At 36.4% G+C, this 13,834-nt stretch overlaps 1 protein-coding gene across 8 annotated transcripts in view; it reads right to left on the reverse strand.

The window, feature by feature from the left end:
• The window catches only part of Dtna (dystrobrevin alpha), a 346,528-nt gene that overhangs the window by 241,530 nt on the left and 91,164 nt on the right, over window positions 1-13,834 (reverse strand). For 7 of the 8 annotated variants that reach the window (XM_026400025.2, XM_026400023.2, XM_026400019.2 and 4 more), the window contains exon 1: window positions 7,061-7,261. The exons of the other annotated variant lie outside the window; for it this stretch is intronic. The gene's annotated coding sequence lies outside the window, so the exon portion shown is untranslated. Of the gene's footprint in view, window positions 1-7,060; window positions 7,262-13,834 lie in introns of those variants that run through there. 8 annotated transcript variants of the gene reach the window in all.

A 13,834-nucleotide genomic window follows, 5' to 3' on the forward strand; every position in this document is an offset into this window, starting at 1 on the left:
AGAAAATGAAAACAAATCAACAAATAGTAAAGATATGTACAAAAGTCCTTTAAAATTCTTAGCTTCATGTTGTAAAATGATTATATGAGCTACAATATTATTATACTATAATTAATCAACACAGCAAACTAGAGATGGTTAAACCAGAATTTACCAAAGTGTGTTTGTGCTGTTGAAAAGGAATCTCTCTCTCTCTCTCTCTCTCTCTCTCTCTCTCTCTAGTTCTATAGTCTAATAAGCTTGGGAAGCATTGGGTTAAAACATGTCTCTTTACTGTAGTGCTTCTATGAACATTTAATGCTAACATTGACCTAAATCTCTAAGAGGGGGATACAGTATATAGCAATTCACTTTAATCCTTAAACCCACCCCATCATCACATAGCATATCCTTGAATTATGGCTCTCAAGAGCACAAATTAGATTTGCTGACTTAAATTGTGATCCATAGGACCTTAAAATATTGGCTTAAATTTTTTAAACTTTAAGTGTCTCATGAATCCTTGAATTTTTGAGTTTTATCTTGTTAATGCTTGAAACTAAATACTGAGCAAAAGGTAGAGTATCAGTAAATACAGATGCCACTCAAGACCATTTATGCATTTCGAATGTATAGTCTATATCAACATTCCTCTGTGCCTTTCCCCATAAGCCAGGTGCTTTTTGTTTTTAGTCTCTGGTATACATGAGCATACTTTCTCACCCCACGGTAGGAATTGCTCTAGTGGAGGTTCCTTTGACTTCCTAGCACTGTTTGTGGGCAGGACTTCACCAATGGGAAGAGAGGTAAAATCCCAGTATTCCATGGCCCTAGAGAAGCTGTGGCTGAAAAAGTCACAGACACTTTTGGAAAGGCAAAGCTTTAGAGAGCTAAAATTGGTTAGTGGAGATGATAGCCAAAAGATGTAAAGGGCAAATGATGTGAGCATCACCACTCAAGTTGTCTGGGTACATGTCCCCAAGCATGGACCTGTTCATAGGTTCTAGACTGTGGGTTTAGATGCTTGGGATCAGGGTTGTTCATCATCTGTTAGTGTGGAGAGTCAGCACAGCTCTTCATAAATATTCCAGTCTTTTCTTTCCAGGCATGAAGTAGGATTGTGCTTCCCACACAACTGAAGTTAGATATGGCCACGTGATCTGCTATGGCCAAGGGAGTACGAGCCTTATGAAAAATGTCTCTTTTCATAAGTTTGTCTCATTTAGCCTTCTAGCCAACCAGTGATATTTGCTAGAATGCATTAGTGAAGAGAAAAACTTGGGGTTCATACTACACTGATGCGGTTTTTTGATGCCCCATAACAAACCTCACTTAGTATAGCTGGAACACTTCCTATGTCTACCTCTTAGTTTTATCATAGACAATAAGAACATATGTCTCCTACCTAACACTAGATTGATCTTAGAATTGTTAAATTTATCTGAGGTGTTAAAAACAACATATCTTGGTGAGTAAACATGTTCTATAAAAATGTACTAATGAACAATCTGAGACTTGTAAGTTTATTTGCATTAGAATATCAGTTTCATTCAAAATTAGTCTACATTCTTTAATAAAACTAGAGGAAGTGTTTGTATTCCTGAAGAGTGAAAATTCAATTAATTCATTGGTTCAACATCCACAAATCTGTGACTTATCCCATTACATAGGAATTGGTACAAGAAGTAAAATGAGGCTAAAAAAGGAAAAATAAGAAGGATAACTTGCTCTTTTTAAAATAAGTAGATGTTTACAAAGCTTTTTTGACTCAGGGTGTCCCTGAGTCATCCTTTCACCATATTTATTTTGCAAAAATGCAAAGTTCAGATTTATTTATGTACATAAATGTACTTTTATTTTATATTATGGATGCAATGCAATATGTGACAAATACACATTCTATTTCACTTTTTTCTTTTTAGACTTTGTTTTCTTTAAGCTATTCTGTAATAAAAGCATCTGCTAAATATGGGAGTTCTTAAAGCATTAAGATAATACCAAGATAAGAATAATATCCCATTGCTTGGCTTTCTGAGAGAAAAATACTGTTAAGAAAGGCAAAATGACATTTTTAAAATAATGTGTGAGATTAGCACAAACACATAAAAATAAGTGAAAGAATATATAAAGAAATAAGCTAATCAACTCCATTTAAAAAAACTTGATATCTTTCAATTTAAATATCCAGAAAAGGGGATGAATACGTAATTTTATTGCCTAGTAAGGCACAAGATAGGACCTTGAATAACTGAATTAATGAATCAAATTACTTGGCTACTTGGAAGTAATGATTTAATCACTAGTATTTAAGAGTTAGTCTTTTATAGATGAGACACAAAAAAGGTCAACATCATATTTTCATATTTTGTGATAGAATAGTCTGGCTTCCATTTAAACACAAGCTTTGAATATTTCACTACAAAAAAATTTTTATGATAATTTTTTGGCTCAATCGATGTTAGGGCTTTGCTCTTTATGGAGATAGAAGAGTCCTATATGAGAAATAGTATAAGCCAACTTTTAAAAATTTTTCTATATTTCATAAGTGGGCATAACAAAGACACACAATAAATATATGATGAAAAGTTTATAAGTGGTCCCCAAAATACAAAATCAATTCAACATCCTTAAAGCATCATCTAGGTATTCTACTTCTTTTGGTTCCCACAAGCTATATTCAATTTTTAACTAATAATGGATCATTATTTGCTGCCAGCAAAATGAGATCAAAGTTACACTTTGAGGTCTCAACATTTTTAAGAGAAAAATCTCATCCAGCTTTAAGACTTAGGGTCCCAAGGTCCTATTACATAGGCAATCAGTTGTTTTCCTTCTAGCACCACACTGATATGTAAACAATCCCCTGTTTTTTGATGGCTGAGATTTAGGTTGTGTGTAGTGAAATAATTTAATTTAGTTGTCTCATGGACTCTTTCCTGTTATGCTATCCAACATTCTGAACAAGATTTGTCGAAATATGCCAGTTTCCCCACACTATAACTGCCTTTTGATTAAGAATCTCTCTGATGATACACAGCTGATTCACCAAACTTAAACTTTTACTGTGTCTCTTTTCATAAGTTTGTCTCATTTGCCAAAAGAAAAATTAAAAAAGGAAATAAATAGATTATCCCCTCTTCAAAAACAATGACAACCACCAGACAAACAAACCAGTTTTTTTGTGATTCTACCTGACATACACAACTTCAAGTTTTAGAACAGAGAGTCACTAGACAAGGATTCTAAGATTAAGAGTAATGGTTTTTTTAGAATGAAAAAGAGTAAAGCAAAAGAAAGAAAAAGGAATTGTTGAAGGAAAAGTTTCTCAAGAGTAATTGCTTGTTAATTCCTTAATCATATAGTAAGCGGTTTCTATGTATCAGTTACTGAACATACAGAAATGAGTAAGACACAATCCATGTCATTAGAGGCTCCCAGAATAGCAGGTGAACTATGCAATTAAGGAAAGTACAGTGAAGGTGACTTATGAGGTCAACCTTGAAGGAGAAGAAGGGTTTGCCCACAAAGGAGAGGAGCAATAGGCATTCTGGGAAAAATGAAATTAGTGGGTGGATTAGCACAGAGGTATAACAATATGGAGCGTGTTCTGGGGGCAGTAGTTCCATGAGAGTGAAATGTGAAGATAACCAGCAAAGGAGACAATGTTAGAGAAATGGGTTCAGGCTTGTAACAGACCTTGGAGGACATACCAAGGAGATGGAGCTTTATTTTGAAGGCTCATGGTGAGCCACTGAACATTTTTAAGTAATTATTTGTGTCTATGATATTTAGAAGATATCTGTGTTGGTTCGAGTGCAGGAGATGTGGGTTGGGTGGGGTGGCAGTGTGAATGGAGCCCAGAGGCACACAAATAACTGTGAGACCATGGCAATCCCCAAGTAAGAAAATGAAGAGATGAAGGAGAGCAATTGCAAAGAGAAAAGAATGGAAGAGATTTTTTTTTAAGTATTTTTTTTTTTAATAATGTGGTGATACTAAACATAGGCCAAAAGAAAGCTAGAAGAGTCAAGGTCAACAGCTGAGAGTGACAGTAGTGGGACAGATGTGAGATTAAAGAGATTACCATGGAGGGTGGCCAGCTAGGGACAAAGAAAAGAAATGTGAAATACTGTGGACACTCGCATCAAGTTGGAAAACACAAATCTTTCAATAAGCATGTATATGCAGTTTCTCTCCAAAAGTCTAAATAAATCAGGTCATGACAAAAAAAAAAAAAGAAAAAAGAGAGAGAGAGAAAAGAAAAGAAAAACACATCAGAAAAACTACCTGAAATCACCAGTGATATAAGCAGACCATCTCTGTCTCTAAGTCAAGGAGTTAAAAAAAAAAGTGACTTATAAAAGTAGTAGAATGAATTTCCATCTCTTGTAACTGTAGTCAAATAATTTGGACCAACACCCCTAGCCAGGTAAATAGAACTATTTGAAATATAAAAATAGCAAAGAACTAATAAGATGATGAGAATTTAGAAAATGAAAATTTTGAGGGGAATCAGAGGTCAGAGAGGTAAGCTCAGTTTTGAAAGGGTTTGCCCTTGGGTATTTGACCATCAGGAAAAAAAAGACCTGAGAGAACAGCTTTATTTCTGGGCAGACTGGAGGGCTCATGGAGAAGCCCCTTAAGTAGGGACTTTCACTAAGGAATCTAACTTCACATCTGGATCCCCAAAGGCCATAACTTTCTTTAGGTGATGGAACCTGAAATACACAAAAGCAGCACAGATGTTCAGTTTTGTTTCTTGTCACATTTGTGATTCAAGGAGCCTTAGGTGTTGTACTTCCTCTAAGGTGATTCTGGTCTGAGATCGCCCCCAGGTACCTGGTGGGTGCAAACCCAATTCTTCCCTGGAGGAACACACCCCTCATTATGCCTCCACTTATTCTTACAAACATGCTTTAAGATACATTTCCAGCAGATAGCAAAATTATCCAGGTTACCAAGAACATAAGACGCTCTGAGTGAGAAATGGCAGGATTGGTAATAATAGAAACAAATCCAATAACACTTGAAATATTATAATTAGCAGACAATATTATATAACAGCTACTTTTACTATGTTTAGTAACTTTACGAGAAGCCAAGCCTGACAATTTTCAGGGAGCTAGAAATTATAAAGGTAATATAATACAGCAGACAAATATTTGCTTCTTTTACTCTTTGGCCATTTTAGAATTCTATACTTGTATTATTTTTCTTTTGACACACTAAAACAAACCAAAAAACCTCACTAAAATCCCATTCTGATAAGGCTGATATAGTTGTTTATTTTTATAATTGAATGAGAAACATATTAGTTAAGTAAAAGCTATGCCTACATGTGTCTGTGTGTGTACTCTGTACGGGTGTACACATTCACAAACTACTTGAATGCATTTTTCTTCCAGGTGCATTTTTAATGTCAGTCATTCAGGACACAGCTGGTAGTGCAATAACCCCAGGCATCTGTTATGATTGGGAAAATTTATAAAAGTACCATCCACTCATAGGATAATTAGGTGCATTTTTTTTTTACAACCTAATGAGTTAATTCCAAGTACTACTAAGGGTTAGCCATGATTTAAGAAAGACTTAAGCTCTTCAAAGATTAGGCATTTATACTGAAATGCAAATATTCCTGATGAATTTAGTACTCTAACTTTAAAACACACTACAGCGAGATTCTTCCTTAAGGACAGGTCTCAACTGTTAACAAAAGAACAGCACTGAGCTATGATTTTCCTCAGGGATTTTGAAGGAGGAGGAAAATGGGAGGAGGAGGGGACAGTGGGCAGAGAAAGAGGGAGGGAGACCAAACCTGAGCTCTGCCAACTTCACATTTTGTTTGGACTTGTCATATCATTCGGTAGTTGTAAAATCAAGTGGCTCTATCAAGATAACGTCCATTTTTTTTTTTTTTTTTTTTTTTTTAGTAACAGGGCATATTATTCATTCTTAGCGAAGTTGAGTGAAAGATCCATATTAAGTCATTCATTGTTTGTACCTAGTTGAGTCAACTTAATTCATTTGAATCTGTTCTCTTTGAGAGTGTAAAAACTGGTTGGTTACATTTAACAACTGTTTGGCCCCACATTCTGTAATAAGAGCGTCAGCACATTTATTTTCCCCCTATAAAGTAGAATTTCCAATTCCCACCATGTACTCTGACTATTATGGACACTATTTATTCAGCAGGAATGCTGTGCAAGTTTGGAAAAGATGTCACTAAGAGCAGAGGGAGCGGTCACTTCACAGAACAAGAAATAAAATCTATACATGGGCAAAACATGAAGAACTCTAGTTTGTCATTCTCTCTTTAATGAAAAAATCCAGAAACACAGCACGGCAAGAGTTAGAATTAGACAACTCATTCCCTCCTCCTCTTCTCTCAAGCTCTCTATAATCAGAACGCCTCCATTCACTTAGCAAACATCAGCTCTTTGGGAAGGGGAACCTGCTTGGAATTAATGAGGTAACACCAAAAAATAACTTCTATTAATAAATTGTTCTCTTCAGTGGAAATTGCTTGTGTATTTTTTTTTCTCAGCTGCTTTTTTTTTTAAACAGAAAACATTCTAGTAGCTTCTTATGCACTTGTAGACCACCCTTAAAGCTCACCTTTCCCCTCCCTTTTTTTTTCTTGAAAAATATATTTTTCATTTTTAATAGGAAGTGTGTAGTAACATACAAGGGAAATAGAACTCCATCTCACAGTAATACAGTTTCATCTAGTGACATAATGAACACAGTAACATTCCGTGTATGTAGCAACAGAGAACTACTGGTACTGTAACTCAATATTAACACAGGGTTTATAAGGGTTAACAGAGGATAATAAACTAAGAAGGGTACAGGAAAAACTGTAGTTACAGACCTGCAATGTAAATTTTAAAACTAAACTCAAATACTGTATTTCATTCTGCTACACAGCATGCACAATAATACCAACTATCTCACAAAGGTAAGCAAATTACACACAAAACTACAAAAATCTTCATGACTGGCTTTTCATTCTCACCAATAAAAATTCAGCATTAACCTTCCCAGAGAAAGGATGCACCTTAAAGCCCATCTTTTCACTTACCCTAGAGTGCGTACACCATGATCTCTTAAATCCTTTTAATTCCAGTACATCCAGAACTTACATGAATTCTTAGCACATTCACTGGAAGAGCAAATTTTAACCAAATTGCTAATTGCCACAGAGATCATAACAGAACTCTCTGAAATCCTAGGGACAGATATGAGTTTAAAATCCAGCTCCTAGATCCTGGTGTGCACTGTGTCTATCTTTAACTTGAAAATGATTTGGTTTCACATTCCACTGAAGTCCCACTGGCAGATGCCTTTGGTAAGCTCACCAATGGCAGCCTTTCAAACGCCCTCCCTCACCCCCGCCCTCCAACAGAGCTTCCGCCTTTTGATCTATTGCTGATTTACTCAGCTGTCTTTTTTTTACCTGTCTCTGCGTGGGTAAAAGGAGATGCCTTCGTTGATGGCTATTACAGAAACACTTGGAAGCTGAAAGACCAGCCAGAGGACTCACTGTGCCTCCCCTGCCAGCCCCTCCCCCTACTCACTGCCAGAAACCAACTGACTTCCAAACTTGGCTGCCTGAAAAAGAATGTTCTCTGATTGGCATTCCTGGAAGCAGAAAGCAAGGCAGCTCAAGTTTTGTACTGTTACTCAGCATGAATAACTTCCCAGGTGCACACAATACAAACAAGTAACACTTCTGCATTTTGTTTCATAAGTTTGAGGAGCACTGAGCAGCATTTGGGGGTACTGATGATATTTTTGTTGTAGGACAGTACTGAAGTTCTAATATCCATATATAAGGGTACCCCAAATGGCTATGGCTGTTGTTTAAAAACTAAATCGGCAAAATTTTGGTGACAAGTTGAGGAAGTGATGGTAAAAGAGTTGGGACCCAGCACCATGTTTCCTGCTTCACAGTGTTCTGGAGGACCTACTGTTTCATCTGTGGATTTTCTGTGAGAGAAAAACTTGCTTATGGGAATTGTGGAAAAACTGATTTTAGTTGACCTACACTCCAAACAGCAGGAGGAAGAAATGATCTACCTCCCTTTTGAATCTTCTTTTTTAGGACTCTTGCAAAACTTTAGTGAGATGAAAAGAAAAGTGTGTGTGTGTGTGAGAAAGAGAGAGAGAGAGAGAAAGAGAGAGGGGTGAAGAAGGAGAAGAAGGAGGAGAAGGTGGAGGAGGAGGAGGAGGAATCTGAAAGACGAGAAACTGAATGAATGGAAACTAGGAAAAAGGCACATTTCACCAAGTAGAGTCTGGAAAGAATTAATAATGGAGAGTGCCTTTATATCAGCACTGATAAACCTGTGTTTAACATTTATTTAGTGGTCATTGGGGTCAAAAAGATCTGCAATTGAAAATAATTTACCTCTTTATGTTGATAATAGTAAATTTATTACATGCAATTCAATGGACCACACAGTGTCTTCAAAGCATGATAAGGGCTTTATAATTTTGGTAATTAGACCCATCACAACCCCAAGCATTGCCAACTCTTGGCAACTGTCAGCTGGCTGGGTTCTAGGTGGTGGTGTGGCTGCAGCTGCTCCTTGGGACTTACAGGGACATCTCAAAAATATTCAAAGTCAAATGGTTGACTCCAGAAAGAAAGCTGTTTTTTGTTTGTTGCTGGTTTTAAATTTTGTTTTTGATTTTGGTTGTCTTTTACTTGATGTTTTAAAAAGAAAAATTTAAGGGAGGAAGAGAAGAAACATGCCTTATTCTTAGCCTCAAAGTTGATTAGCTTAGGGAAGTGCAGGCTCTAGGCAATGCTGCTAGATAGGAGCATCTGTCATTTTCCATAGGTTAAAATACATATTTCATAGCATTTTCTAAGGGTTGAAATATATTCTTTTCCACAATCATTCTTAATTTTCAATAAACATTTTCAAGTGCTTATTATGTGCTTTTTATGACATTCATAAAAAAGTTTATTAATAATAAATCCATAAAGAAAAGGAAAGAAAGAACCCCACAGGGAGCCCAGAGACCAAGCATCCTTGTCCCTTGTCTGTTTTGCCCTCTATCAGATCACACTCCTTGGCCAGGTTGGTTAAGGAACAGCATCAAAACCCAGAGCATGCAGAGCTGGCGGCAGGTCATCCGGGTCACCTCCGGCACACTGTTCACTTCTGTCTGTCTTTGGGAGAACACCAGCACAAAACTGACACTCAAGAAATGTTTGTTGAAAATAACAACTACCTGTGTAAAAGTTTATATTTCAACCTATGGAAATGGTTATATGTTGGCCCACATTTTAGATAAAAGTAGTTTTCATATCTTAATGATTTTAGGAAAAAAAAATCTCTCTTCAATCAATGAACCAAGAGATTATATGGAATATATATATTCTGTATTAAGCACCTAACTGAAGCCAAAAATAAAAAGGAGATGTTAGGCCTTCTAGTACTTCCCATTAACTCTAAACTGTAACAGTTTTCTTTATTTAATGTCACTGGCTCTTCTTAATAATGCAAACATTCTTTCATCAAGGAGTTTCTCAGGTTCCCAACTTTACCTCTGCTTATGTTTTCATCTGTGCCAATCCTAGAAATTTAGAAACATTTACAACAGTGCTAGGAACATCAGTCCAGATGTTAGCTAAGTGAGTATAATGAATTCTTTTTCTTCCTCCACCCCCCCAACCTTCACAAGGTAATTGATAAGATTTATGATGGTTAGAATTCAGTCTTTAGCATGAGTAGATGTTGTTTTTCTCTTTTATAACCACTAACAGGAGAGTTAGGGTTGATCAGAAAAAATAGCTTCCAGGGCTTCTTTCCAAGGAAAACTGGGCATGTTAACAGGCAAATCAGATGCCCTTAATTTATCATGAATGAGCAGCTCAGTTCTCCAGAAAAAGACTGTGTTAGTATAATCCTGGGGATGGCAAATGCTGGTGCAGGCTTCTTGCAGGTCTAAATGAGGGGTGCAAACTCACGTCTTAGCTGATCTGTAAGACATCCATGTGTATAAAAACCCTGGTCACTCAAAAGTAAATGGTCCTATGAAATATGGCATTTGCAGGTAAATGGATGGAGGTGGAGAATATCATGTTAAGCAAAATAATCCAAACCCAAAAAACCAAAGGATGAATGTTTTCTCTGACAAGTGGATACTGATCCATAATGGGGACGGGGTGGGTTAGAGAAGAATGAAGGAACTTTGGATTGGTCAGAGGGGAGTGAGGAGAGGGGGGTGTGGGGATATGGGAAGCATGGTGGAATGAGATGGGCATCATTACCCTACAAACATGTATGATTACCAGAGTTTGACTCTGCACCATGTACAGCCAGAGGAATGAGAAGTTGTGTTCCATTTGTGAACATGTGTCAAAATGCATTCTACTGTCATATATAGCTAATTAGAACAAATTGAAAAATATTTTACAAACAGTAAATGGTTCTTTCTAATTTTATCCTGCCTACCATCCTTAAGAGACAAACACAAGTAGCATTCTCGAGATTTCACAGTTTTTAATTGTTTACATCTCGTTTATTTAAAAAATAATCTATGCAAAAATAAAAATTGGGGGGAAGGATCATAGTTTTAATTTTTCAAAAGAAAAATTAAATAAATATAGTAGTAGATGATTGAAAAACAAAATAGATACTACCCAAGAAAAAGTACAAAAAGCATACACACACACACACACACACACACACACGTACATACACTGGTAATTTGCCAAGAAAAAAGTAAACTATATGAGATGATGGTATGTTAATTTACTTGATAGTAGTCATCATTTCGATACATATATGTGTATTACTACTTATATGTATATCAAAATACCATGTACACCTCAAATATATACAATAAAAAGAGAAAAGGAAACAGAACTGTGAAATCCTATTAAATGCTAATCAACTTAAAAACTGGATGAAATGGATACCCTTTGTGGATATCTATTGTGTGAAAATAACCTTCATCAAGGAAAAGGCCATATGTATATATACTAATAAAACATACTAATATTTGGTAGAGAATAATGATAGTTTTAATGACAAGGAAATGGCACAGGACAATGTTTGGCTTGAAAATCACCACATACATGCACCATGATTTCAACTTTATTAGCACATTTGTAGATACAGAGAAAAAAGTTTAAGCTAGAAGGAATCCTATTAAAATGATTTGTAGTATTTGAAATCTTATCCCTGTTTTCTTATCTTCTGTAATGAGGTTATTTTACCTTGATAATTTACACACACACACACACACACACACACACACACACACCCCATACAAATATTTATGTAAAAATAAACAACTTTTTCCTCATCCCCTCACTCTCCTCCCTTGTCTTTGAAGAGGCATCTCTATTTCTCTTCTCCAAGTCTTTATTGTGAGTGGGTTTGGAAAGGGGAGCAAAGGGGAATGGAGATGCTCTCTCATGTGGAAAAACACATGGGTTTTAAGAAAGGGCATGGAAGGAAATACCTAAGAAAAAGAACAATTTAAAAGAAATGGTAAGAACTCAGGAAGACATAGTGTGACACTGAATCTGGTACACAGTAGGTGGTGGGGTGGGGGGGCAGACTGGGAACCACCGTCACTTCCATGAGGTGGACTTTGAGGAGAGCAAAATCTAAAGAGGAGATTTAGGATATCTAAAACAGCAAGCCATATCTTTTGTGATTTCTTCTCATGAAACACTTAAAAGAGGTCTTTTCCTTTCAAGATTGAATAGTCAAGTTTGTGTGTCTTTTAGACACTTCATGATATTGAAATAGATCTTCAATCTATAGATACATTCCACTGCATAAATAATTTTGAAAGGTTAGTGCTAATTGTCAGGTTGTTATGGTTCTTAAAATTAGTTTTCTTTGATATAGGTAAGAAATCATTTACCCTCATCTAAATGAGCTTTCTGGATCTTCTTCCTCTATTTGTGTTTCATTTCCTGTATCCCTTTCAGCTCCTGTGAGGCATCTGTTCTCATTTCTTGTGATCACCAATTCATATAAAGTTACCAACCACCCTGGTTTGACTGGGACTGAGGTAATTCATGGGTGCAGGATTTTCAAAGCTAAAACCATGAAAGTCTGGACAAGTCAGGACCAGCTGATCATCCTATATATGTAATCTGGAATTTTTGCGGTCATAAGGATGCTAAAGATCAGCCTCTTGTGAATTAGGATATGTGTACCTCACCATGCTCTGAAAATATGAATTTCATAAACCCTGCCCAACCTGGGAAAGCACAACCTCTGATAACCACTGTTGCTTCATTCCTATAATGGGAATAATAATACCACCATGAGTTGTTGCCAACCTCCAAGGAGATATGCATACAAATTCAGATGACATGTGTGTATAAATCTATAACTTATGTCAAGTGTGTTTTACAAAAATTTTATATAAACTTACCTGTAGTTATTTTTCAAAACAGCTTTTAGATGTTTTAGATTGAAAACAATGGGAACATACAGAGGAGGTACAGCACTTCACACGTGGGATAGAGAACTGGAAAGAGAGAGATTGACAGAGGGAAACAATTTTTTCAGAAGTATCTGCTTTATGATTTGAAAGCTCCCTAAATGTTTTGTTTTTGAGAGGCTCTATAGCTCCAGGAACAAGCAAAGCAACACATTTTCAAAAGATTTGGATTGTCTTCAGTATGGAATATGGATATTTTAATTTATTTTTTACTTAGGCTGAGGTGGGGGTGTTTTTCCTTTGTGGAACATAATGGCATCCATCTCTCGGATGTGTGACCTTCTCTCAAGCATAGAGAAGTCCTCTGTTGTATCAGCACGAGCCACATCTGATGCCTCTTAAGAAGTAAGGATGAAATCTGGCTTGGGAGCAAAATGAAAATGTATTTAATGTCATTATTTAAAACTTATGTAAATTTTCATAATCCAATATCCAATCCATATTTAAAACCTAGTTGAAAAATTGGTTCAAATCCAAGTTTTTACAGAGGTATCCAGGGATAAAAATAGGGCAGTCCTGTTATGTGTGATAAACTAAAAAGACAGGTGAGAGCCAAACTGGATGGAGTTGGTAGTTATATCCTGCTTATTCATTTGGGAGCAGTTTTTTGTTTGTTTGTTTGTTTTGTTGTTTGTTTGGTTAGATTAACAGATAGCTATCAACATTTTTCAGACTTGTTTTGCTATGGAATCTTTTGTTCAAAAGCAAATATCTCACTGAAACTTAACAAGGATAAGGAAGGGATAGCTTCTTTTGCAGAAGTCTGAACGTGAGGCTAGTGGCCTGGCCAGCTCTGCCCACTCTTTCATTAGGCAACCTCAAAGCACAGCTTGAGAACCACAGAGCTCTAGTATTCACTTAAAATTTTTTAGCCAGAGCCCAGCACAGTAGTGCATGCCTATAATCCTAGCAACTCTGGAGGCTGAGGCAGGAGGATAGCAAATTCAAAGCCAGCCTCACAATTTAGTGAGGTCCTTGAGCAACTTAGCAAGACTCTGCCTCAAAATAAAAAATAAAAAGAGCTGGGGTTCAGTGGTTGAACACCCTTGGGTTTAATCCCTGACACCAGAGAAAAAAAAAGAGCTGGTACATATTAATAAAAACTCATGCAGATATTTTTAAAAAGCCAGAGAGTTAGAAAGTTTAAAAGACAGTGCCAGCTGCCCCTGGACACCTTCGAATCCAGACACAACATCTTCAGTTCTCAACTGTTAATTATGATGATGATTCTATGCTCCTAAATGATACTCTCATACACCTCCTTTTTTATTTTTCAAAAGTGGTTATTATCTTTCATCTCTGTCTATGGAAGACAGGGATTCAACTACTACACACTTCATCTAGTGTGTGAACCTCTCAACCTTGCTCTTTC

Source organism: Urocitellus parryii, chromosome 13, assembly GCF_045843805.1.
Source record: "Urocitellus parryii isolate mUroPar1 chromosome 13, mUroPar1.hap1, whole genome shotgun sequence".
In the NCBI taxonomy this organism is placed as follows: Eukaryota; Metazoa; Chordata; class Mammalia; order Rodentia; family Sciuridae; genus Urocitellus; species Urocitellus parryii.